Genomic DNA, 26,090 nt, shown 5'->3' with positions numbered 1-26,090 from the left:
TCCAGCTACTTGAGAGGCTGACGCAAGAGAATCACTTGAACCCAGGAGCCGGAGGTTGCAGTGAGCCGAGGATCGTGCGACTGCATTCTCCAGCCTGGGTAACAGAGCGAGACTCTGTCTCAAAAAACAAAACCAAACAAACAAGAAACACAGAGGTTTTCTGACCATACAGCACCAAGCAGAGTTATAAGCGGTGCCATGCTGAAAGCAGGGCATCAAGTGAACATACACATCCTGGATTCTGAGCCTTGGCCCCTTTCCCCATCCTACTTTCCTCAGGAGGTTCCCAGAGGCTGGCAAAACTTCCATCCTCTAGGCAGGAAAGTTGAAGGCTCTTCTCTAGAGAATCTAGTTAGCCTAAGAGGAATGACCTCTAGATGCTTACACTGAAGCCTCTCCAACTAAATAACACAACCCAATGACCCTACACAGGAGCTCAGAGTTATCAAGACCTTCCACTAAATATGAGTAATTACCAAGGATTATAAGATATTTGAGGAAAGTCTGTTACATGAAAAACAGCACCAAAACAAGAAACACTATCAGTCCAGAGAAATCAGAAGCCAAGTAAAAAGGAAAATACTTTTTAATATATTCTTAGTATCTTCAAAAATAAGAGAAAATCATGCAACTATGAAACAATACCAGAATAATATATATTTTTAAAGAAGAAGTAGTATGGGCAGATAAAAGGAATGCTTGAATAAAAAGCTCTGGAATTTATAAGTATTATAGCATAAATGCAAAATTAAGAGATGATATGAAAGACAAATTTGAGGCAATTTCTTAGGAAAATGAAGAACAAGAGCAACAATAAACAGATATATGTATCTCACATCATATGCAAAAATCAATTCCAGATAGATTGTAGCTTTAAAAGTAAAAGATTAAATAACATAGCTTTTAGAAGAAAACATAGAAAAATATCTTAAAGACTTATAGATAGGAAAATATTTACTAAATAAGACACAGAGTATACTAAACATTAAGGAAGAAAAAATAATTGAACTACATTAAAATTAAGAATTTCCAGCTGGGCGCAGTAGCCTGTAATCTCAGCACTTTAGGAGGATCACCTGAGATCAGGAGTTCAAAACCTGCCTGGCCAATGTGATGAAACCCCATCTTTACTAAAAAATACAAAAATTAGCCGGGCAAGGTGGCGGGTGCCTGTAATCCCAGCTTCTTGGGAGGCTGAGGCAGGAGAATCACTTGAACCTCAGAGGTGGAGGTTGCAGTGAGCTGAGATTGCGCCACTGTACTCTGTTGCCCAGCCTGGGCCAGCCTGGGCCAGCCTGGGCCAGCCTGGGCAACAGAGCGACACTCCATCTCAAAAAAACAAAAAGAAAAAAAAAAGAATTTCTGTTCATAAGCACCATTAAAGATTGAAATGGCAAGTCAAAGAATGGGAGAAGATATTTTGGTGATATATATATATAACAAAATAATGTATCCAGATACACAAAAATTTATTATTTAAAATCAATAGAAAAAAAATCAGTAGGAAAATATCAGGCAACCCAATAGGAAAAATAAGGGAAAAGCTTGAACAGGCACCTCACAAAAGGAGCCTATACAAATGGCCAATAAATATGTAAAAAGATGTTCAACTTGATAAATCACCAGTGAAAGCATTAAAACCAGAATACAATAATGTAACATACTCTAAAAATGGCTAGAATAAAAAAGATTGAGCCCGGGCATGGTGGTTCACACCTGAAATCCCAGCACTTTGAGAGGCCGAGGGAGGCAGATCACTTGAGGCCAGGAGTTTGAGACCAGCCTGGCCAACGTGGCAAAACCCCATCTCTATTAAAAATACAAAAAAATTAGCTGGGCATGGTGGCAGATGCCTGCAATCCCAGCTACTCGGGTGGCTGAGGCAGGAGAATCATTTGAACCCAGGAAGCAGAGGTTGCAGTGAGCTGAAATAGCGCCACTGCCCTCCAGCATGGGAGAAAGAGCATAACTCTGTCTCAATAAATAAATAAGCATCTCTAAATGTCTGAGTGCCAACATGACACTCAAAGGAAATGCACATTGTAGCATTTTGGATTTTTGGATTTAGAAGGCTGAACGTAAGTATAAAACAAATATTCTAAAATTAGAAAAAATCCTAAATCCAAAATACTCCTGGTCCCAAGCATTTTAAATAAAGGATGCTCAACCTGTAATATCAGAAGTTGATGAGGATATGGAGCATTAGAACTCTCACAGATTGCTGGTGGGACTGTAAATTGATACACTACTTTAAAAACTGGAAATAGCTACTAATCTTGAGTGTAACACCCTATGATAACCAAAAGACATGTATGTTCACTGAAAGACATCTATAAACATATTCACTGCAGAATAATTTTAATGGCTCAAAACTGGGAGCAGTTACATAAGCAGATACATAAATTGTAGATTTTCCATCCAAAGATACTGTACAACAAAAGATCACTGAGCACATGATTCAGCTTATGGAAAAACAATAAGCAGGCAAAACTAAGTTATGGTATTAAAAGTTGTAGACATGGCAGGGCACAGTGGCTCACACCTGTAATCCCAGTACTTTGGAAGGCTGAGGTGGGTGGATCACCTGAGGTCAGGAGTTCGAGACCAGTCTGATCAACATGGTGAAACCCCATCTCTACTAAAAATATAAAAATTAGCTGCGCATGGTAGCGAGCACCTGTAATCCCAGCTACTCAGGAGGCTGAGACAGGAGAATCGCTTGAACCCAGGAGGTGGAGGTGGAGGTTGCAGTGAGCCAAGATTGTACCATTGCACTCCAGCATGGGTGACAAGAGTGAAACTCTGTCTCAAAAAAAAAAAAAAAAAAAAAGTCGTAGACTTCTCTTCCAAGAAGATGGAGTAGACACAATTTTCTCTATCGCTTCTGCTAAGTACAACTAAAACCTATAGACAATAATATTTAAAGTAAACATAGAAGACTCTGAAAGATAGACAAAAAAAGGCAGACCAGCTACGGACCTTGGTACCCAAGGAAAAACACAGGTATGAGTGGAGCTGAAGAACCAAGAAATACTGATGGGTGCAGATGGGTGCAAACAAAAAGCCCCAACAAGTGTCTGCTCTCTCTGTCTAATGAACCAGGAAAGGGGCAGTCTAGAAAGTCAGAAAACTTTAGATAATAACTTCTACTGCAGCCAAATACCACAGAAAAAATGACCATAACCCTATTCCCACTCCTGCCCACACCATCAAAGGCTGAGCGGGGAGCCTAGAATTCTGCCCTCACCAGGCTATAATGGGAAACCCCCAATCCCTCAACTGAGGTGGGATCAGAGAAGATAAAGGAGCAAGGACTTTCATCCCTGCTAGGCAGTAATGAGGCCACAGTATCAGTGGAGATTACATGGGGAGCCTGGACTGCCAACTCACCTGTTGATAACAAGGCACCCTTACCTTTCCCCACTGGGGTAATGTCAGGAGTTAGAGAATTGGGACTTTTACTACTGGCCAGCAATAAGGAGGTCCACCCCTCACTCTCAATGGGTGTCACTAAAGGCCACGTGAGGAGGCCTACTGGAGAGCTGAAATGTCCATCTCCACTTCACAGCAACAAAAAGTCTTTCACCTTCAGGTATCCAGAGAGGCTAAGTGAGGAACTTGGACTTCTACCTCCAGCTGGCAGTAATAAGGCAGCATCTTCCCCTCTCTTGCCAGAGCAGTTTCAGAAAAAGTCAGCTAAAACAGAAGGTCTAAATAAGATCCACAGTCTCATAAAATAATACCCAAAATGTCTTGCTTTCGATCAAAAATCATACATCACACCAAGAACCAGGAAGATCTCAAATTGAATGGAGAAAGACAATCAATGGATGCCAACACTGAGATGACAGGAACGACATCCATTTTAAAAACAACCATCATTTGGAAATAATAGACACTGGGGACTCCAAAAATGGGGAGAATGGAAAGGGGATGAGGGCTGAAAAAATGCCTGTTGTGTACAATGTTCAATATTTGGGTGATGGGTACACTAGAAGCCCAATCCCCGCCACTACACAATATACCCATGTAACAAACATGCATTGTGCCTCCTGAATTTGAAATATTTTTTAAAAGCCATCCTAAAAATGCTTAAATAGGCAATTATAAACATGCTTGAAACAAAATAAAAAAATAGAAAGTCTCAGCAAAGAAATGTAAGAAAAAATGGAAAACTTAGAACTGGAAAATACAATAACCAAATAAATCTTAATGGATGCACTTAATAGCAGAATGGAGGGGACAGAGGGATTAATGAGTGAATTGGGATACAGAACAATAAGCATTACACAATCTGAACAGAGAAAAAATAAACTGAAAGAGGCTTAAGGACCTATGAGACTGTAACTAAAGATCTAATGTTCATGTCATCATAGTTCTGGAAGGTGAGGAGGAAAAAAGGGGGTGAAAAAGTTGTCAAAGAAGTAAAGGCTGAAAACTTCTCAAACTGGCAAAAGACATAAACCTACAGATTCTAGAAATTGAGCAATCCCAACAGGATAAACCTAAAACAAAATACCCACACCAAAACATATCATAGTCAAACTTCTGAAAACTAAAGGCAAGGAAAAAAATTTTGAAAGCAGAGACACACAACGTACTGATGGGAGAAAAACAATTGAAATGATAGCAGATTTCTGAGAAACCACAGATACCGGAAGTGGCACAATTTTTTTTTAAGTGCTAAAAGAAAAGAATTGTTAATGCAAAATACTATGTCCAGAAAAAAGACTGTCCAAAAAAACAGAAAACTACTAATATCCCTGGTAAATCTAAATACAAGAACCCTTAAGAAAATAATAAGAAAAGAGAATTTAGCAACATATAAAAAGAATTATACACCATGACCAAGTGTGGTTGATTCCAGAAATACAAGTCTGATGCAATATTTGAAAGTCAGTCAATTCAATCTACCATGTTAATAAGCTAAAGAAGAAAAATTACTTGAGCTTACCAATCAATACAGAAAAACATTTGATAAAATTAAATATTCATTTAGATAATAACTTCCACTGCAGCCAAATACCACAGAAAAGTCTCAGAAAATAGGTTCTGAGATAAAAATCTCAGACAAATAGGAACAGAGGGGAATGTTCTCAGTTTGATAAAGATCACATACGGAAACCCATGGGTAACACTGCACTCCATGGTGAAAGACTGAATGCTTTTTCTCTAAGGTAGGGAACAAGGCAAGACTGTCTGTTCTCATCATTCTTATGCAATACAATGCTGGAAGTTCTCACCAGTGCAATAGGAAATAAAAGAAAACAAAAGACGTACAGATCAAAAACAAAGAAACTGTCCCTATTTGCAGTTAACATGACTAGGTAGAAAATCCCAAGAAACCTATAAATAAACTTCTAGAACTAATAAGTGAGTTCAGCAAGTTCACAGGATACAAGATAAACATACAATAATTAATTGTATTTCTATATGCTAGCAATGAACACAAGGACACCAAAATTATAACACCATTTACAACTGCTTAAAAAAGAAACACTTGGGTATAAATTTTAAAAATGTGTAAAAGGCCTTATGCTGAAAACCATAAAATGCTGATGAAAGAAATCAAAGAGCTAAATAAATAGATCCATGTTTATGAATTTCAGTTCTCCTCAAATTGATATACAGGTTCAACACAACTCCTATAAAAATCTCAGCAACATATTTTTGTAGATATAGACAAGATTTTAAAATTTATACAGAAAAGGAAAGAAATGAATAGCTAAAGCAGTTTTGAAAAAGATTATATAGCTATGCATTAATTAAGACCGTGTGGTATTAGCAGAAGGACAGACACACAGATCAGTGTAACAGAATAGAGAACCCAGAAAAAATCCACACAAATATGCCAACTATTTTTAAACAAAGATGCAAAAACAATTCAATGGTGGAAAGGTAACCTTTCAACAAATGGTGCTGAGGTATTAGACATCCATGGGCAAAAAACTGAACCTCGGCCAGGCGTGGTGGCTCACGCCTGTAATCCTAGCACTTCGGTGGCCAAGGCAGGCGGATCACCTGAGGTCAGGAGTTCAAGACCAGCCTGACCAACATGGAGAAACCCCGTCTCTACTAAAAATACAAAATTAGTTGGGCATGGTAGCAGGCGCCTGTAATCCCAGCTACTTAGGAGGCTGAGGCAGGAGAATCACTTGAACCTGGGAGGCAGAGGTTGCAGTGAGCCGAGATAGAGCCACTGCACTCCAGCCTGGGCAATAAGAGTGAAACTCCGTCTGAAAAAAAAAATAAATAAATAATGAACCTCAACCTAAGTCTTACACCTTATACAAATATTAACTCAAAATGGATCATTAACTTAACTATACAATTTGAAACTATAAAACATTTAGAAAAAAAAGTGAATAAAAAAATCTTTAGCCTCTAGTGCTAGGCAGAGTTTCTAGACTTAACACCAGTAACATGATCCATAAAAGGAAAAACTAATGTTAGACTTCATTAAAATTTAAAACTTCTGCTCTACAAAAGCCCCTGCAAAGAGGATGAAAACACAAGCTACAGACTGTGAGAAAATACTTGGAAACCACAAATCCAGTGAAGGATTAGTTTCTAGAATATATAAAGAATTCTCCAAACTCAACAAACAATCCAATTAGAAAATGGACAAAAGACATAAAGAGACATTTCACTGAAGAGGATAGACAGGATATATAGATGCATAGATACAAATGAAAAGATGTTCAACATCATTAATGATTAGGGAAATGTAAATTAAAACCATGATGCTATATCACCACACGTCTATAAGAACTGTTAAAATAAAAATAGGAATAACACTGAATTCTGATAAGGAGGCACAACTACCAAATTACTCATACCCTGTGGGTGGGGATGTAAAATCGTACACCCCTCTAGAAAGCAGTTTAGCAGTTTCTTATAAAACTAAATACATGATTACAATACAACCCAGTAATTATACTTCTGGGAATTTATTCCAGATAAATGAAAACTTATTTTCACACAGAATCCCGTGCATAAATGTTTACAGCAGCTTTCTTCATAATAGCCAAAAAGTGGAGACAACCCAAAAGCCCTTCAAAGGATGGAAGGACTAAACAAATTGTACTACAGCTTGACTATGGGATATTACGCAGCAATAAAAAGGAGCAAATGACTGATACATGCAATAATCTGGATAAATTTCCAGATAATTATAAAGAATGAAAAAATCCTATCTCAAAACATTACATACTGTATGATTCTATTGATATAACATTCTTGAAATGACAAAATCATTGAAATAGAGACAGACAGGTGATTGCCAAGAATTCACTAGAGAGTGGGGACAGCAGGGAAGTAGAGGTGGCTATACAAGGGCAACATGAGGGACCCTGGTGGCAACAGAGAGAAATATTCTGTATCTTGACTGCCTCAATGTCAATTGTGCTATTGTGCTATAGTTTTGCAAGATGTTATCACTGGGGAAAAGTCAGGGGGTACAGGATACATAGGACATGGCTCTGTTAATTTCTAACGACTATATGTGAATCCACAATGATCTCAAAATAAAGTTTAATTAAAAGAAGTTAGGATAGGGGTTACCCTTAAGGGATACAGTGACTAGAAGGAATTTTGGGGTGCTGATAACATATTTTATCTAGGGCTTTATTTCATGACGTGTTCACTTTGTAAAAACTCAATGAACTATAGTATTCTACAACAAAAGAACTTAATATGAAGAAAAAAAAAGATGAAAATAGGAGAGAAAAAATAAGACAGATACAGCATCTCCCAGGAAGTCGAACATCTAGAAAAGAATAACTCCAAGAAGGAAAAACAGAAAAAATTAAGGGAAGAAAACTTTAAAATTTTAAGAAAATGCCTCAAAACTGAAAGATAAGAGTTGTCTAAGTGAAATGACCCACCTAGTACCTAACACAATGGATAAAAGTAAACACAAGACAAAGCACATCATCAACATTTCAGAATACCAGGACAAACGAATTACCTTACAAACTTTCAAAGAATAAAATATTTCACATAATAAGGATCAGGAATGAGAATGGCTTCAGATATCTCAACAACATCACAATCTATATGTAGCCAAATTATTACTTGAGTTTATGGGTGAAATAAAGACATTTTACGCATTCAATTTCTCACAAAATTTATCTCTTATGTACCCTTTCTCAGGTTGTGTTCCACCAGAACAAAAGGATAAATCAAGCAAAAGACAGACATGGGATATACGAAATAAGAGATCTAACATGGGAGAGAAGCAATGGGAATACAGGGATGACAGAACTGGAGATCCCAGGATGACAGCTTTGTACCAGACACAAGGGCAACCAGTCTAGTGGTTGAACCAACAGGACTGCAGGTTTCAGGAGAGACCGTCAGGAAAATGACACTGGTAGAATACTAATACACCTGAAAGTCCTAAGAGGAAATTTAGATGGCTGGTGAAACATTCAGGGATGAATAACTGATAAATACAGAGAAAGTTAAATAGAACACTACAAGAAAACAGAGTTGCACAGAAAAAGAAAAAAAAATGCAGTTTACTGCATGTCTCTGTTATGATTACACAGTCATACAAATGCAAACATGAATACTGAACTAACCAAAATTGCCTTATAGCTACGTTGGAAAGTCAAAGTAATGAGAAAGCTGGACTTTCTCATTAGAGAGTCAGGAGCAGAAGAGAGAGTTAACTCGGTTTCTTGCATAGTGGGAAGACGCTAGACGTTATCTAGTGTCTTTAAATAAAATTAAAGTCAAGAAATACAGATACAAGAATTTTATTTAAAGACATACAGGTGATAATCCTACTACTTTGGGAGGCCAAGGCAAGAGGATCAATTGAGGTGAGGAATTCAAAACCAGTCTGGGTAACATAGTGAGATCCCATCTCTAAAAAAAAAATTTTTTTTAAGTTAGTTGGGTATGGTGGTGCATGCTTGCAGTCCTAGCTACCTGGGAGGCTGAGGTGCCCAGGACACAGTGAGCTATGATCATACCACTGCACTCAGCCTTGGGCGAGACATGTCTCAAATAAATAGACAGGTGAATATCAAAATAATTGCAGAAAAAGTAGTTGCCTCTGGGAGGAGAAATAAAAAGAGCACAGAAGTCTGTTTTTTGTTTTGGTTTGTAAAAAACCTTGTAAACATGTTCTTTTTTTAACTTCATATATCTATAACTATCATTTTAAAAATGAAAACTAAGAAAGAAATATGCAGTCATGTGAGTTTTGTCTTTACAAATGACATTAAAGCCAACTACTAACACCCTTCTATCACTAACTAAATATTTTTCAGAGTTGTACAGAATGTTTGACTGTATCAATTCTAATTAGGGGCCTTAGAGTGGACTTTAATTAATTATTCTACATAAATCATCTGCTGAATCTTCACCAGGTAGATCAGAGAAGGACACAAAGTCCTCTTTAACAGGCATAATTTCCTGAATTGTCCAAGTGATGATGAAGAACTGATGCCCATGTGCTGATTCAAAAATGGAAATATCTTACATTAAAACATTGACGTAAACCTTGATGAGTGACTTTCTCCCAAAATATTCTTTCCTCTCCACCTTATGCAAATGATTTTTTAGTATCATAAGGTTACACAAGGTTTCTCTGGTTACATAAGTCCAGATGTTAAGTAGTTCTCACAGTATCAACAAATTCAAAGTCGTTATGGAAATGTTTCTGTAATGCCATTCAGTATCTCATATATAAATGTCATACTCAGTAACTTTTATATGAATTTCAAATCTCAAAAGACAAACAAAACTGTTTAAATCCAGGACATTATTTTTTTTTACTCAATATGTTCAGGTCATATTTAGATTTTGGTGAAAAGGAACCAAATCATGGAGAAATCACATTATAAACACAGTTATGAAATAAAGCATAATAAATAAAGTGTAACCACAGGATCAGGGACAAAAAGAAACCAAAAACAAGTATATCCCAATGTAGGGCATCTTTGGTTGAAGTGGATTATATTCAATTTGTCATAAGGAATGACAGAACAAGTACAAAGAGTAGTAAAAATATTTATATGCTGGATGAGACAATCTGTTTATAAAGTGAAAGGAGATTTTGTTTATTGAGAGGTTGATATGGACTGAATGTCTGCAGCCCCTCCAAAATTAGTAAGTTGAAGCCCTAAACCCCAGTATGATGGTATTTGGAGGTAGCCCCGTTTGGAGGTAATTAGGTTGAGAAGAGGTCATGAGATAGTACCTTTCTGATGGGATTAATGCCCTTATAAGAGGAGGCAACTCTCTCTCTACCCACATAGCAAGAAGGCGGCTATCTGGTAGCCAGGAAGAGGGCCCTCAACAGGAACAGGGCCTACTCGCACCTTGATGTCGGACTTTTCAGTCTCCAGAACTGTGAGAAATAAACTGTGGTTCAAGCAACCCTGTCTATATATGGTATTTTGTTATAGCAGCCTGAGCAAACTAAGACAGTGAGCAATGAACATGAATCAATTCAGTTAATATTTTATTTTTAATGTCTGAGTCTTAACATTAAAAAAAAAAAACTTGAAAACACAGAGTTAAGAAGACATTTCTAATTATATACACAATTAACTTTATGACCTTCTCTGGGAAATATTCTCTATTGCAGGTTTGCAGTTAATCCTAATCGGATAAGGAAGGCTTTGTTTACTTTTTAGGAAAGCTGAAGTCTTCTCACTTAGAACAGTCTAATGATAGTAATCAATACCACTACTGTGAAAACATAACACAGACTTCTAAAACCTGGAAAGCTATCGTACCAGTACCTACACTGAGTCATTCAAACAGCAGGTACTTCTGAATTATTGATGAGAGGCAATGAAATCATTCTTTTTAAAACTGATAGCTTTCTTTATTATGTATTTAAATCAAAACTGCTCATGTATCGAGTTATCCACAAATATATGAGAGTATGAAAACGGATTCAACTTTTGAAGAAAGAAACCCTGAGATCAAATACATTATTTGGAATAATTGCCAAATGTTAGGTTTACAAACAAGATGAGAATGTGTGCTATAACATAGCAGTGATATAATTGTCAGTGATGGAGAGCAAACAATCCCTGGATACCACAAAAGGGACCATCATATCTTGTGCCGTGGCCATCATAACTCAGTGTTGCCTAGTGACGAGGACTGAAGCTGCAAAGCAGGGAAATTGACTTCTCAAACCCTTGCAGATAGCTCTGTCTTGTCAACTGTTATTGGCCAACATTCTCAATGCCTTTGGGAAACATGAGTCCCAGAGCTGGACTCTTAACTACTGCTGCAATTATGACCAGTATAGACATAGGGAAACCACTGCAAAAGAGCGTTAGAATCTAGATATTCACACACCGCACTTGCACATTCAGTTCAACCCCCGGCTTCTTCTGGGATAGAGCTTCTTCCAGAGATACAGTGTACAAGGTCAATTCCCATAGATCTTTATTTTTCCATCAGGATTGCTTTAGCATCTGCTAGACATTTAGCCAACGTCATGAAAAATACATATAAGGTTAGTTTTATAACAGTCACATAGGCTACAAGGGCACTGGTCTGTGCAAAGATGAATGACTATTTTGGAATCTTCCTTTTCCTTTCAGAGTATTTTGACATGGTTCCTTTATGGCAAAGCAAAATGATGAAAGAAACAAAACTAGTCTGAGCCCTGTCAGCCCAGTTTCCAGCTTCAGCCCTCCAGGCACTCAGCACTGCCCACGAGCTCCCCAGAGCTGCTACTAGCAGCATTCCATTGGGATTGAAACTCCTCCCAGCAACTAAAGCCTGGCACCCTTGTCATTCTTTTTTTTTTCCTTTTTGTTTTTAGACAGGGTCTCCTTCTGTCCCCCAGGCTGGAGTGCAGTGGCACAATCACAGCTCACCGCAGCCTCAACCTCCTGGACTCAAGTGATCCTCCCACCTTAGCCTCCCAAGTAGCTGGGACTATTGGCATACACCACCACACTTGGCTATTCTTTTTAGTTGTTTGTGGAGACAGGGTCTCACTATATTGCCCAGGCTGGTCTTGAACTCCTGGGCTCCAGTGATCCATTTGCCTCAGCCTCCCCAAGTGCTGGAATTACAGCTGTGGGCCACTGCGCCCAACCACTCTTGTCATTCTTGGTGGACCTTCTCAGGCTCCTAGTAAAACCTGAGTGCTAGATCACAGAAAAGCTGATCCACAACCTTGGTTGCCCCATCTTAACAACATATTTGCACTTTAACAGGGATTCAGTGAGCTATACTATCATACTATTACCAACTACAACAACACTTAAGTAACACTTGCGATGACCCTGGCATGTATTACCTCATTTCATCCTCATAACAGTTCTCTGGGGTGGAAATGATTACTTTCCCAGTTTTACAGATGAGGAACCTATGGCAGAGAGAAGGCAAATAACCAGCCCAAAGTCACATAGGGAATGAGTAACAGTGCTGCTCTTAGCAGGTGTGACTCTCAGTGCACTGTATAACTATGAGACACGGATGCCAAAAATTAGGTCTTAGGCTTCAAAGACTTGGTTTGTCATTGACAAGATAAACCTAAAACACCTCTCTCTCTCTCTCACTCACACACACACACCCCCCACTAAAGGGTTAAATGAAAAGTCAGAATAATGGAATAAAAGCCACATAGTCCTATATAATTTATTAACTAAAAGATATTAGGGACATTAGGCATGCTTTCGGAGTTCCAAGTAGGGTGTCCATACTTCAGACAGGGGTTGTCAGGAAAATGAGGGGCTTAAACTGAACCCTGAAAGATGGGCAGGATTCACTTAGGCAAAGATGAGTGGGAAAACTATTCCAGGGTAGAGGAAAGAAAAGGCAGCAGAGGATCCATAAAAGATTTATTCCAGGACTAAAGGGCATATGAGGCCACCCAGACAGCAACAGACGGCACAGGGCCTTGAATATCAGGCTGAGGGATGACAGAACACAAAATACAATGGAATTATACTGAAAAAAAGACATGCATTTGAACAACCAAAAAAACCCTACAGCTATAGATCGAGCACCCACTAGTAGGTAGGACACATGCTGGAGGCCACACAGTCCCTGTCATGACACCCAGAGGCGAGAAGAAGACGGGGGCACACACAATTACAACACCCCGTGCTAAATGTTTCAAACAGGAGCAAGCACAGGTGAGGTACACAGAGGGTCTCTGGGGTGGAGCCTCAAGCCAATCTTAAAGGATGAATAGATGGCAGGGTTTTGCTACTGCAACCTTGCTAAGGATTTCCCAACATCTGAACTTTCATTTTGGTGTACTGATCTTATCGTTTATGATCCAGTACTGAAGTCCTGTGATGGCATCATTTCAGAACAAACAGTACTTTATGAATTCACTATATCTAATGGACCTTTCATAACATCTGGAAATACAATACACTGGAAACATTTTCCTGACTCCTTCCTCTACTTCTAGAGATTGTTCTCACATCTACTGTAGGATTTATAGGTAATTTTATTGCTATCTTTTTACAGATATCTCATCTGCCCAACAAGACTGTATAACCCTCAAGGGAGGAATCTAGTATATAACGTATTGCCCTTTACCCCTGTAAGCCCTCAATACTGTTTATTTTTTACAAGCACCTGATGACAATATATAATGTTTATTAAAGTTTAACATGATCAAAAATTAATTTTAGGAAGTAGAGTCAAAAAGAAGTCCCAGTTTCGTCCCCCGGCTTTGATAAATCAGTGCCTCTTTAAGCCTCCTTTTCCATACAAACTTAAGTCAATTAACTCCCAGAAGGGCTCTAGAGCTTAAATGAAATAAAGTATGAGAAAGCAATTCTGTTAATGTAAAAGCAACATACGAACATTTGGTGTTGGTGGTAGTTGTAGTTTTATTCCAGCTATTTCATTAAAACTCTGGGTCTTACTTTGCAATTATGCCAAAAGCACTTTTCCCAGAATTATTTGGCACCACCCTTGAACTGGGCCAGCATTTTATCCATCTATGCTCATGAATTTATGCTCATGTCTGTTTTCATGTCTACAGCCTGATGGGGGGCTGTGAGGCACTGGTTCACTGGAGAACGCACTATTGTATTATGGACTGGAATGATAATTCATTATTTCCAGGAAAGAAATAACTATTCATTTAAAATAAAATCTTCTGTGGAAACATTTTACTTATATTTGTAACATCATAAATCTGAAAGAAAGGACCTGAAATCCTCTCTAACATTTACTTTCAACCTGCTAACAGGGTGAAAAAGGAACAAATTATTTTGATCTCATAAGGGTTGGAGGAAATAGCTTATAACCATAAAAGTGGCTTTAGTAATAAAGACCAACTCGATTTTCACTTTCACTTTGTGGAAGAAAATAATTAAATGCCAATTAAAAATGTATAATTTAGGTTCTTCAGACCTTATTAGTCATCATGAAGCAGATTCCTATTTATTAGTTTTAGACTCCTGATTAAATATTGTGCCAATATAGCATAATTTATAATATAAATTTGAAGCAGGCCCCAGAACTTCATTTCCTTCTACCTTTCAAATAAGCTTCCTGTCTTAGAACAAGCCCAGCAGGAGGAACAAGTAACGGTTCACATTACAGAGTGAAAAAAAATTTTTTTTTAGAAAAGATATTTATATCTTGTTTCTCCAACAAAAGAATTCCATAGATGTTCAAGATACAAAGTGAAATTAATTGAATTTGCTGCTGGTACTCTGCATTTATTTGTTAAGAAGGAATACAATGTAGGGATTTAAGGGGGTCACAGAAGCTTTGTGACAGTAATGTACATTCATCTATTTCTAAACAAGTATCATTAGCCAGGTGGGGCAACAAAATTGTTTGTTCAGGGTAACCAAATTAATGAAAAGGCAAGGTTTCCAATATTCACTGTATTTCAATTACTGAAACTTAAAACCCTTTCCACATTGAAATAATATTACAAATAGCAAGAGTACCCAAGTTAACTGAACTAACAGTGCTAAGAAGCTGAGGGTCACAGAGTACATACTTTTTTTTTGTTTTTTGTTTTTTGTTTTTTTGGAGACAGAGTCTCACTCTATTGCCCAGGCTGGAGTGCAATGGCACGATCTTGGTACACTGCAACCTCCCAGAGTGCATACTTTTTAAGGGGAAATTCTTCCTACTTTTCAGTCTGGGATGCCAGCAACACATCTCACCAAGGCACCCCCACCCCGAGCTTCAGGACCTACTCACTCCCCTAGAGCGGCGAGCCACAGCAGCATGCCTGGGATCCGCAGCCACTGGCTTCCTCCAGGGCAATGGTTCCAACATGTGAGAACCATGGAGTTATTGCCAGGGTTCTCTGATAGCCCTAACTATATGTCACACTTAAATACATACATTGAACTGATTTTCAAATGTACATTGGTGCTACCATCATACATTTATTTCTCTCATAAACATTAATGCAATTCTTATTAGCTTTCTATCATTATGCATTTTCTCAGGACACCCTAAAAGCACAGCTATGACATGTGGGAGCCTGGGAATGCTGTAACATTAAAATGGTGTCTTCAGATTCCTTATAAGTGATAGGACAGGTAAAACATTAGCAGAAGAGAGGAAAGAGAAAGTCCCGAACTTGATCAGCACCATCACAGGCCATAGCAAGTTAACACTTACCATTTGAAAGCTGTCTCCGTATAAAATTATCTACTATTTTAATACACAAGATTTGTTTCTTTACCAGGAAACTAATTTGGGAAATCTCAGATTTCTTATCTTTTCATAGCATAAAACAAAGGATTTTTAAAAGCTTGGCGATTGAAAGCAGTTATTTAAGGTTTCACAGAAAGATTTCCTCAATAAATTATAGTTTGTCATACTTTAGAAACAATTTAGACCGAATGTACACTTTTTTAAAAGAAAAAATTACAATTCAATTTGAAAGGTTTGTTTTGTTTTTATACCTACTTATGTGAATCCCTCTTTTATACACAAATACACAATCTTTTCAGAAAAGAACTTAGGTAAATACAATTAGTATAGGATTATAAGTCCAAAATCTAAAAATCCTAGGAACACAGAAAAATAAGACTGAAAAATAAGAATTATAATGAGAAACAAAAGCACAACTCTGGGTATTAGTAATATAACATTAGGTTGTAGTTCTAGTATATGCATTAGATTAATACCATATTTATAATGGGTCCTTGATAAATGCTTATTCAAGATTGCTGCTATCACTTGGCTATTTCAACACTATTAGACACTCAGGAAGTTAAGAAGGTTAAAGAAAGCACAATCTATACACAAGGCAGTTTAAACAGAAATGTGTGGGTGCTTCTTTCTCAGAACTTTTATGAGTTTACAATTGAGACCAGAATATAGATCTCAAGGTTTATAACACTTTCCTGTAGCCCTGGACTATCATCAGTTATTTTTACTTACATCCCCTAAATGTGCTACAGTCTAAAAGAATAATTTATATCCTTAGTACATTCCCATATATGTAATTTAAAATTGTTTTATTTTGCTATTAGGGTTCTGATAACTTGAGAATTACCATAAGCTATCAATTCTAATGATATAATTACTTTCAGAAAAAGGTTTATTACTTAGCCCATAAAAGAAAAAAGTGGCTGAGCACAGTGGCTCACATCTGTAATCCCAGCACTTTGGGAGACAGTGGTGGCAGGACCGCTTGAAGCCAGGAGTTCAAGACCAGCATGGGCTGTTAAGCAAGATCCCATGTCAGAAAATTTTTTTTTAATGAGTCAGGCATGGTGGTTCACACCTGTGGTTCTAGCTACTCAGGAGGCCAAGGCAGGAGAATAACTTGAGCCCAGGAGTTCAAGGCTGCAGTGAACGAGGATCACACCACTGCACTCCAGCCTGGGTAACTGAGAGACACCCTGTCTGTAAAAAAAATAAATAAATAAAAAAGATAGATACTTGAAAATACATACCATACCAATAATTTTTTAAATGGAAATATTCAATGCTGGTGAGTATGAGAATTGACAGGCTCTGTCATTTACTGAGAGTAAAAATATAAACTTTCTGAAAAGCAAAGACTTAAATGTAAAGATTTTTATTGCAACAGTTTTCACAATAATCACAACTGAAACAAAGTAAGTGATCGATAATAAGGACAGTTAAATAAGTTATAGTGAAAATAGGTAAATAAGCTATATAGAAAAAAAAATCTTATATCCATATGATGGGAAAATAGAACTTAACTACTTGGGAAAATGCATCATGTTAAATGAAAGAGCAGGACACAAACCTCTAGATACAGTACAGTTTATATTTGTAAATCTATGTGGTTCAAATAAAATGTATTTTAGAAAAAGACTCGATGAAAATGACACCAAAATGTTATCAGGGATTATCTCTGAGTAGTAAAATTTGGACCTATTTAATATTTTTCTTTTACTTGGCTGGATTTTTAAAAAATTATTATTTATCACAAAAAACCAGCCGGGCGAGGTGGCGGGCGCCTGTAGTCCCAGCTACTCGGGAGGCTGAGGCCGGAGAATGGCGTGAACCCAGGAGGCGGAGCTTGCAGTGAGCTGAGATCCGGCCACTGCACTCCAGCCTGGGCGACAGAGCTACACTCCGCCTCAAAAAAAAAAAAAAAAAAAAAAAAAAAAAAAAAAAAAAAAAAAAAATTATTATTTATCACTTTAAAAATATACACTTAAAAAGGAATTATTTTAAATATAAAACATTTGAGTGACAACTGGGATGTCCTTGTTCCAGGAGTTCCTGAAAAATTATAGAGTTATTAAATTGAGGTCTGATCATTCATCTAATGCCTCGTGCTTCTCAGTATACACAATTGAAAGGGACTGTCCCAAGGACTTCGAGACACTCTTAAAAGACATACACAACTTTAACAGGGAGCCTCATTACACAGAAAATAAAATTGAAACGTGTGTCATGTTTACTCATTCAAAAGAACGATAATAAAGTCTTTTATTTACACTCCCTTATAAATGTGAATTGGGGCATATTTGTTCATTAGTTAAACACAATTGCACAGGCATGATTTTGAAATAGAATTAAGAAAGGCACTCTATGATAGCTAAAGAAGCTTGCCTTTGCTGAACTGGAGCATGTTCATCAAGAACACAGCACTTCTTTATTTTATATTCCAGGATACATGTGCAGGACATGCAGGTTTGTTACATAGGCAAACATGTGCCATGGTGGTTTGCAGCACCTACCAACACATCACCTAAGTATTAAGCCCCACATGATTTGTTATTTATCCTGATGCTCTCTCTCCCCCCACCACCCCACTGGCCAGATAGGCTCCAGGAACACAGTACTCCTTAAAAGTCAGAGGCAGCATGCATGTCACTTTGTATGATTCTGCTTTATGTGTTTTGTGTGGTGGCTTCTTCCTTTGCCCTACATGACAGAAACGTGTGTACCTTGAGGCCAAGTATGTTCTACTTTAACTTTGTCCCTAAAAGTGCCCTGAACAGTGAAGAATTCCCAGCATGACTCATAGGGACTCACTCCTGCCACTGCTCCACTGCTCAGTTTGTCCTGGAATCCTGGGCCCTACCTGCCATGTCTCTCCTCTTCACCCCACAGTATAGCAGGGCTCACGGTACATTGGTTTATTGGAGCTCAGAGAGAGCAGACCCCGTGCAGAGTGGAGTGCACCTGCCTGTGGAGGAAAGTCTCTCTACATAACCAACACAGACTGCTAACTACCAGTCCAGGCTCGTCACTCACTTTCCTTTGGCACGGTTAACCCACACATCGGGCTTGTTCAGGCAGCACCAGTGCTTCCTTTTTATCCTCCTCACAGCCACACACCAGAGCTCCCTCTGCCCACTGCTGATTCATAGTGTCCCTGTCTTTCCCTCTCTTTCTCCCATCCCACTCTTGGTCTCAGATCAAAATGCTTCCAAACATTTCCTCAGAGTCATTCAGAGTTGGACTTTCCTGTTTTGTACTTGCCAAGTGTTTCCTGAATTGGTCTCTCATTCTAAAACATGCTCCGCAACGAATGTCAAAGAAAGCCATCTCTGCCCCTCTTAATTCAATTTTTCCCACATCTCTTGAACATGGTTTAAAAACCTGCTAAATTTCTTCCCATTTTTGCCCTATTCTCTCGCATTCTATCCCACCCCTCCCATTCTAAAATGCAGCAGGACCACCAGGTCACAAGGTAATACAGAACTCTCACTCACATCTCTTCAACACAGTCATCAACACGTGGCTCAGCTAGATTTACATCATAATGGATCAAGGTAGACAGAGGCTACTTTGAACACATACAACATTGGGATGTAGTTTTTGTTGATGCTGAGGTAGAGGTGGGGGTTTGGGAGGCTGTGCTCTTTTTAAAGCCGTAACGTAGCAACCAGTATCTATAGCAGGCACATATTAATTTATAGACTTAAGGTTTAGGTGTTCCGTGTTTGTAATTATTTATTATTTGTTCGGCTTTTCCGTTTTGGCCTCTGCACAACAAATCAAACATCACTTGTCTGAACAAATGACTGGTAGTTTCCAAAAGTTGCCCAGCCAACTTGAGACAATGCCATTTTGCAAAAACAGTAAATAAATATCATCCAAATGTGGGCAATCAAAAACAGCTACAAAGCAAATGTTACTGAATCCAGCGGTGGGGTTAAGTACTGGATAATGTATCATTCAGAATTCAGGAAAAAAAAATCAGGCTGACACAAGCCCCTCTCACCCCCAAAATGCCAGCAGAGTAAATGGGAACAGATAGCTAATGTTGGATAATTAAACATGGAGGAATTATAAACTCAAAGGGAATGTTCTTGGTGGAGGCATTAAGGTGTTTTCATTGCCCCACACAGAATTCACATCAGATGTGTGTGTTTGCTTTTCCCAGGAATCAAAAATGCTGTGCCCAGAGAAATGCCATGTTAGTTGAGTTTGAGAAACAAATTTTACCCAAACTGGCTTTGTACTAGGGTAGGACTCTGCACTTGATTTCTGCCTTTAAAGATAACTTATTAAACAAAGTTTCCTAAATTAAAAGATTGAGATTTCCTTCTGCCTAAAACATAATTGGAACCTAAAATGAAATGTTGGATAATACCTAAAATTGTGAGAATATCTCTTCTGTAAAATACTTTTACAATTCTCTCTTTCTTAAGATTACCTACTACCACAATGATAATTAACCAAGTTTAAGCATGTGTTTTCTTGATTCTGAAAAGTCTGAATGTATTACGGCTCTGGATTTCTAAGTCTGGGCAGGGAAATCTATTAATTTTTAAGGATTCTAAGCAGTGGTTTTTGTTAATTTTACACAGAATTTGATAGAACTGTGGGACGGCATTTAACAAGTACATATGCATCAGATTAGATTAACTTGATAACCTGCTGCTCCTAAATTGTTACTAAAAATATTACACCTAAACTCATCCAGAATACCATAATTTCATGAGATGACACAGCAGGTAAATTGGTTTCTCCAACTCCTACCTTCTACCAGATTGTTCTGTACAGAACAATCATGCGTCCAAAGACAGCCACCACTAGCAAGACCAGGAAGAAAGAAATTCTTATCACCCCTAATCAAGCAGATAAATTGTGTATGCTCCAAAGCATTCTTATTGAGGAGGAAAACTGAGGAGTTGTAGAATATGCTACAGTTACTGTTAGAAAAAGGAAAAGCCAGTCACCTGAGACTCTATACCCTTTGCCCCCCAATTCTCAGTATGCCACCTTTCACTTTCATCTCCTGAGTCTCATTTCACTTTCCTAACATTAGAGTGTAGGCACATTCAATTTTATCTTACTTTGGATTGTTATAAAGTCAATTAATTCTAGTCTTCTTCCTTTTTAGTTTATATAATAACGTAACACATGCTTGTTCCAAAAACAAAATTTTAAGCCCAAACATAACTTTATAAGGTAAAAAGCAAAAACATCCTCTTTTCTCCACCTTGTCTCACTTCCTTAAGATAGCCACTGTCGGCTGGCCGCAGTGGCTCATGCCCGTAATCCCAGCACTTTGGAAAGCCTAGGCGGGGGGATCACGAGGTCAGAAGATGGAGACCATCCTGGTCAACATGATGAAACTCCATCTCTACTAAAACTACAAAAATTAGCTGAGCATGGTGGCATGCGCCTGTAATCCCAGCTACTCAGGAGGCTGAGGCAGGAGATTAGTTTGAACCCGGGAGTAGGAGGGTGCAGTGGGCCGAGATCGAGCCACTGCACTCCAGCCTGGCGACAGAGCGAGACTCCGTCTGAAAAAAAAAAAAAAAACTACTGTCAACAGTTTGGGGACAAAAGGTATATGTGTGCCTGTATGCAGGTTTAAACAAATGTATATACATTTCTTCTGAAGCTTGTTTTTTCTTTCTTTCTTTCTTTCTTTTTTTGAGATAGAGTCTCGCTCTGTCGCCCAGGCTGGAGTGCAGTGGTGTGATCTCGGCTCACTGCAACCTCCGCCTCCCTGGTTCAAGCAATTCTCTGCCTCAGCTTCCCAAGTAGCTGGGATTCCAGGTGCCTACCACCACACCCAGCTAATTTTTGTATTTTTAGTAGAGATGGGGTTTCACCATCTTGGCCAGGCTGGTCTTGAACTCCTGACTTCGTGATCCACCTGCCTCGGCCTCCCAAAATGCTGGGATTACAGGCATGAGCCATGTCGCCTGGCCATTTTTTTCATGTAATATACAGCATCTTGATTTTTCAGCCAATGTACAAAATAGCTAGCAGACACACATTTATTGCATTTCTTCCTTTCCCTACAATGAGATTGCCAAATTAAGATTTACTGTCAGAGGAAGTAAAACAAAAAAAAACCTGTCAGCCTCATATTGCCTTCAATCTGTAACTGATGAGGACAAAACGGTAAACATACACACATTAATATACATACATAATAAATACATAAATTACCCTACATGGCTAAATGTTAACATAAGTAATACATGTACATTGAAATGAAGTTAATTTTCAAGGGCAAGAAGCTAAGGAAGGCATCTGCATAGGTGGAGAGACTTAATGGGTTCTGATTAGGGAGGGACACCATGTGGAAATTTCCTGGGCTTTGGAGCCAGACACATGAGGTCAAATCTAACTCTACCTCTTACTGATTATGTGGTTTGTGTAAGTTGCTTAACCCTTCTAAGCTTCCCTTTTGTCATGCACAGAACTAGGGGAAATACTTATCTTATAGAGATTTAAATATTAAATGTTTAAGATGGTGTCTTGAACATAATAAGTACTCAAAAAATGTCTTAATACTGTTAATAATCCAGACACCATATATGATGGAATTGGTGCTCCCATACTTTCAACACCACAAAATACCTGTGAACTCTGGTTTTTGTCTGTTTTATTTGCCTTCATGCTTTTATATTTGTATAGACATGGAAAGTGCCTTAGAAATAAGCTGCTGTAAACATGAAGGACACACAACTACTTAGTAGCTTTATTGCATTATTGAAGTGATGCTCTCTCCTCCTATTTCCCCAGAGCATCTTGCATTGGGCTCATTAACAATGTCCCATCCTTCCCCTAAGCAATCCTAAATTTTACTTACACCTTGTGATAAATATAAGCCATCTGACTACCACTAAATAACTGACAATATCCTCCACCTCTGCTAGCAGCTTGACGTATCAAAAGCCATGCTTCCCAAAGAAGAGGATCCTATCCTCTTTCACTTAACAAGGCTAAAACAGATGCATACACTTTTAGCTGGCTAGTGCCCACGACTTGGGGAAAGGACCTACCAAGTACACATCTCCTTTTATTACATATTTTAGTCAACTTTATGTCCACCTACCCTTCACATTTATCTATACTTAAGAGGTTATATTTCTAGAAAATCATGCACTTCTAGAAGGATTAGGGGAAATTTTGGCCACTATACTATCCAACCATCCTCTTTTCCATGTGAGAAAACAGGAAGATGTGACATGCCCAAGGACACACAGCTATTCAGATACCAGTTGAGATTACAACTTCAACTCTTTAAGTCTTTTGCACACTAATAAGCAAGGTATTATATGTTCCAGTAGTTCTGTGAGGTGCTTATTCAATCTTTTTGGATGAAAAGAAACGTCGGTGGTTGCGAATGCATAAGGGTAATTAACCCACCTGTCCCTGTGGGGATGGGATTAATGAGGGGGAACGTTGCGTTTGTAATTTTCTGCCATCTTACCTAAATTTGCAGGAAAATTGCTCTATGGGCAATAAATATGACTCAGAAAGACTAGCAACCCCCAGTAGTATCTCAAAAGGGCTCCAGAGACCTGTTAGACCAAGTGGAAGTAAAGCACGAAGAGGGGGATGTCTGCTAGGATGGTGGCAGGCAGGGGAGAGGTTTTTTTTTCTGTATTTATTCACCTGGGAGGGCAGACGTTGTCAATTTCCTCCTCCTGCCACACAACTGGCCACGTCCTTGTCACTGGGGCTGTGTGGAGGGAGGTTCTCACCTCCTCCTTTCTCCCAGGGATGTTTACAGCGAAGGCGCAGGTCGGCCTCGGTGGAGGAGGACCCGGGCATCTGCGCCCCCCGGCCGCCCCGTCCCCACCCGCGGCAGCAGCTGCGGGCGCCCGGCGAGGGCTCCCTGGGCAGCGCCTTTGTTTTCCCGACTCCAATTACGTTTGCGGAAGTGCTGCCAGCACCCGGCACGCTGGGGGCGCAGGCGGCAGCCTCCCCCAGCACCCCACAAAGATGACACCCGACACGGAAGGCGGGGGAGGGAGGGAGGGAGCGGCGGGTGAGCGAGGCCCGGAGCAGAGACAGCGGCGCACGCTCGTCTCCGAGCCCCGGCCACGAAGCCCCTTTCCCGGCAGCAGGTGTGCGCGGCTGAGGTGCCTCCCCGCCCTCCGGCTGGGCCCGTCCGGGGCGGGGGAGGCCAGGGCGGGTCTGCGAGCCCCTTCTCCGCACTCCGGGCCCGACTCACCTGCTGCGGCGGCGGCAGCGCTCAGCTGCGCGGGGCGCGGGGAACCCTGTCCCCGGAGCGCGGGGCGGTGGCTCGGGGCCCCGGGGAGGCGGCTGTCGGGGCAGCGCGCACCATCCCGGGCTGCTCGCGCGCTCCTTGGGGGCTGCGGCGGGCTGGGCGGGGCGCGGCGAGGGATGCGGACCGGGTGGGGCCACGGAGGCGGAGGGCCCAGCGCTCCCGCCTGCGCGACCTTCTCTCCCGCTGCGGCTCCTCCCCGGCCCGGGCCTCACAGTCGCCGCTGCTCACTACCGGCTGGACCCGTTTCAGGGCCGGGCGCCGAGGACCGGCCGCCAGGTGCAGCGCTCCGCCTCCTGCGGCGGCGGCGGCGGCGGCGGATGCGTCGACCGCCCGCTGCCGGCCTCTAGCCCGCCCCGGCGGCCCCGAGGGACTCCTGAACCCAGCCGGGCCGGGGGAGCTCGCTGAGGAGGCGAAAGCACTGGGCGAGGCTCCATCCCTTTCCCACTCTCCACCCCCGCCCCCCACCCCCGTCCCCACGCGGCTCCCGCTGAGCCCCCAGGCAATGAGTACCGGCCAGGAAAGGTGGGGGAAAATGTACTAACATCCCTTATTCTTTGAGCACCTTGTAAGTGGCACACACAATGCTAACGTGGTCAGTGCGTTATCTCCGCGTCTGTCCCTGGTTGACCCGGGAAGGAGGAGCCAGCGGGGTGCGGAAGACAAACGATCTGTGAGTTTCGGGGCTCACCAAGAAGGGGTAACACTGAGACGAATGCGCCCTTTTTCAGGAAGGTGCTACTGGCACCTTGCTGAAAAGCCAACCGTGTGTGTCGCACTAAGAATATAATTAAAATTGTATTTCTAGTTAAACACGCAGAGAGTGGAGGGAGAGTGGAGTATTCACTTGGCAAGTATGTCTGTGTGCCTGTGATGGACTTTGGGGGATACCACTCGTGTTCTTAAGGAGTTTATGGTCTTGTTGTGGCAACGACAAGAGTGACAATGGTAGCTAACGCTTCTAAACATCGATTATGTATGGGGCACTGTGTAGGTACTATTTGAGCCTTATAACCCTATAAGTATAGGAAACGTTATTCCCATTTTACAACTGAGGAAAGCCGAGGCTGAAAGTTAATGTGACCCGTCCAAAGTTACTAAACAGCGAAAGGGAAAACAGGCTTCCTTTATCTCCAGGCTTTAAGCTCTTAACCATGAAATCATACTGATAAGAATTTGATAGGCCCTGAAGTTTCCGAATTTTGAGTCCCTCTTTAGGAGGAGTAAAACAATTACAAATTACAAGTTTCTAGGGCCCCTCCCTGAGCTTAGGAAGGGTCCCTGAAGCTTCATCTGCAATAGCCTCATGCTAAATCCACTTTCAATATTCACATAGATATTGATTGACATGGTGCCAATCATTTCTTTCTCCAGGCATTTCTTTCTCCTGTCAGGAACATGAGACACAGGTCCCCTCCTTGAAACTCTTCCCTTCTCTTCTTTTGGTGTCCCACAAGTGTTAGATTTTTTCCTCCTTGAAACTCTCCCCTCCTCTGCATTCTGTGACCCACAAGTCTTGGGGTTTCCTCTTCCTCTCTGACTACCCTTTGCTCCACTTGAGTTTCAGTTTTCCGTGGGTTTTGTTCCAGGCTTTCCTTTCTTCTGATTCTGTTTTTTTTTTTTTTTTTTTTTTCTGCGAATGCTCTCACTCCTTGGCTTCAATCTCAGAATATTTGAGGATGCTTTCAAAAGCCTTCTCTTGGGGTCAGCTTCTCTCCTGAGGGCCAGATCCGTAAGGCCAGTTGTCCGGTGGGATGTGTCACAGGTACCCCAACCTCACTAAGTACCACATCAATGTTCCTACTCGCTTTTTTTTTTTTTTTTTTTTGAGATGGAGTGTCACTCTGTCGCCCAGGCTGGATTGCAGTGGCACGATCTCAGCTCACTGCAACCTCTGCCTCCTGGGTTCAAGTGATTCTCCTACCTCAGACTCCTGAGTAGCTGGGATTACAGGCACGTGCCACCATGCCTGGCTAATTTTTGTGTTTTTAGTAGAGATGGGGTCTCACCATGTTGGCCAAGCTGGTTTCAAACTCCTGACCTCAAATGGTCTGCCCGCTTCAGCCTCCCAAAGTGCTGGGATTACAGGTGTGAGCCACTGCGCCCGGCCCCCACTCACTCTTGCTTCTGGGTTCCCAGACTCTTGGGGTCCCAAACAGCCATCCACCCAGTTGTATAAGGCCCT

General features: G+C 40.4%; 1 protein-coding gene across 3 annotated transcripts in view; it reads right to left on the bottom strand.

Annotated features, from left to right (window-relative positions):
• Positions 1–24,122, bottom strand: part of MFSD6 (major facilitator superfamily domain containing 6) — an 87,096-nt gene extending 62,974 nt beyond the window's left edge. For 2 of the 3 annotated variants that reach the window (XM_007965655.3, XM_007965652.3), the window contains exon 1: positions 23,852–24,122. The gene's annotated coding sequence lies outside the window, so the exon portion shown is untranslated. Of the gene's footprint in view, positions 1–23,289; positions 23,396–23,851 lie in introns of those variants that run through there. The other variant, XM_007965653.3, reaches the window with a different exon arrangement.
• Positions 24,123–26,090: the final 1,968 nt, after the last annotated feature.

Source organism: Chlorocebus sabaeus, chromosome 10 (assembly GCF_047675955.1).
Source record: "Chlorocebus sabaeus isolate Y175 chromosome 10, mChlSab1.0.hap1, whole genome shotgun sequence".
Taxonomy (NCBI): Eukaryota; Metazoa; Chordata; class Mammalia; order Primates; family Cercopithecidae; genus Chlorocebus; species Chlorocebus sabaeus.
Note: the sequence above shows the minus strand (reverse complement) of the source record. Positions and strands in the feature narration are given on the sequence as shown.